Genomic DNA, 2,500 nt, shown 5'->3' on the forward strand with positions numbered 1-2,500 from the left:
TAAGATCAATATATACGTTTTTTTAAATCGGTAAATGCCTGGCAACATTAATCCATGATTTTTACCGTTTATTTATTTATTTTTATGGTGTAATTTTATATATATATATATATATATATATATATATATATATATATATATATATATATATATATATATATATATACTGTATATGTATATATATATATATATATATATATATATATATATATATATATATATGTATGTATGTATATATATATATATATATATATATATATATATATATATATATATATATATAATCTATTTATTTTCAGCATAGATAAAAATTATTTTTTGTAATACTATATGATATATGAAATGTTCATAATAATCGTAATGATAGTAAGTTATAACAGTAAGAGAAGGAATTGCAAAAGTACACTATTTTGTTTTGTATCTGTGTAGTAACTGATATTAAAAACCATTACTTTTAGCAGAGAGAAAACTAATTAATATGTGCATAGAACGATGAAAAAAACGATGAACTGTCTTCAAATTCAACAAGAAATAGAAAAAGTATGGCAAATAACAGACTCCTGGTAACTCCAGTCGACAAAATCACTGAACAAAATATTGTTACACTCCGGAGTCAAGCCCTTGTTCTCTAGTCTTGGGTAGTGCCATGGCCTATGTACCATGGTCTTCCGCTGTCTTGGGTTGGAGTTCTCTTGCTTGAGGGTGCACTCGGGCACACTTCTATCTAGTTTCTCTTCCTCTTGTTTTATTAAAGCTTTTATCAATTTATAGGAAATATTTATTTTAATGTTGTTACTATACTTAAAATATATTCTTTTTCTTTATTTCCTTTCCTCACTGGGCTGTTTTCCCTGTTGGGGCCCCTGGGCTTGTGACATCCTGCTTTTCCAACTGTGTTTGTAGCTTAGCATTTAATAATAATAATAATAATAATAATAATAATAATAATAATAATAATAATAATAATATGTTTTGGTATTTCAAATAAATTATGATATAGTTTTTAATAGAAAATCTTTATATTTAAAAAACATCATTTACTTTATTAGTTTTCATTTGTCATATTTTTTTTTCTCTTAATATGGATTTCGTTTAACATTCTAATAGGTATTTTGATTAATTTAATGCGTACGCACGTTTCGTAAATTATTGAAAATGCTGATGATTATGGTGGAAATAACGAAATTACCATTACCATAACCATTACTATTACTATGACTATAAGTATTACCATTACCATTACCATTATCATTACTATTACTGTTACCATTACCATTACTATTACTATCATCATTATCATTACTATTACTATTATCATTATCATTATCATTACTATTACTGTTACCATTACCATTATCATTACTATTACTATCATCATTATCATTACTATTACTATTATCATTATCATTATCATTACCATTACTATTATCATTATTATTACTATCACTATTATCATTATTATTACTATTACCATTATCATTGTCATTATCATTACTATTACTATTGCTATTACTATTATTATTATTATTATTATTATTAGTAGTAGTAGTAGTAGTAGTATTTTTTTATAATTTCCCCCCCAAAAAAATAAACTTTAAAATGTCGAAATGGTAACCTTGCAACAAACACGTCCCTCCCTGTCGTTGGTCAATAGTGACAGCCATCCTGGTCATTAAGGTAATCACGCGCTTATTAAAGTAATCGTAAAATACCAGAAGACGTAATCATACCTCATAGAAGGTCCTTGAGTTTTAAAGCTTTAATATCGGAGCTTAAATAAGCCCCCATATTGACCTTGAGTGACCCCATGACCCGAGGTCATTTAGAATGTGGAAATTACAACGTAATTACATCTTAAATACTGATTTTATGCCATACTTGTGTATATAGGACAGGAGAAAATTATGATAAACAAGTTAAATAAATTGGTAGGAATAAAAGAGCGTTGGAGAGTTAACTATTAAGTAATTGTTTCTATTTTGTTACCGAATAAAAATTATTATTATTATTATTATTATTATTATTATTATTATTACAATAGATTATTTTATTATTATTAATATCATTATTATTATTATTATAGATTATTTTATTATCATTATTATTATTATTAGCTAAGGTATAACCTTAGTTGGAAAAGCAGGATGCTATAAGCAACAAGGAAAATAACCCAGTGAGGAAAGGAAATAAGTAAAATGACAGAATGGTTCTCTTGACGGTACCTTCTAGTGTACAATCTTTTGATTAGCAATTTATATTAATAGATTGGGGAGAACGTTGATCTACTGGCTGTTTTGCAAGATTCATATAGCATTTGATAAACTGAAACAATAGCAAACTATTACAGGCAAGATTCCTAAACTGTTCCTACACCCGACGGTCCTCAGGAGAATAACTATAGTCAATTATTTTTTAGCGTGGCAGATTTGCACCGACGCCCAGCGGTGCCCTTTTAACTCTGAAAAAATTTCCTGATCGCTGATTGGTTGGATAATTTAAT

At 26.8% G+C, this 2,500-nt stretch overlaps 1 protein-coding gene across 5 annotated transcripts in view; it reads right to left on the reverse strand.

Annotated features, from left to right (window-relative positions):
* The window catches only part of LOC137628802 (lim and transglutaminase domain protein ltd-1-like), a 354,545-nt gene that overhangs the window by 142,310 nt on the left and 209,735 nt on the right, over positions 1–2,500 (reverse strand). The gene's annotated exons all lie outside the window — the stretch shown is intronic.

This window comes from Palaemon carinicauda, chromosome 36, assembly GCF_036898095.1.
Source record: "Palaemon carinicauda isolate YSFRI2023 chromosome 36, ASM3689809v2, whole genome shotgun sequence".
NCBI classification, from domain to species: domain Eukaryota; kingdom Metazoa; phylum Arthropoda; class Malacostraca; order Decapoda; family Palaemonidae; genus Palaemon; species Palaemon carinicauda.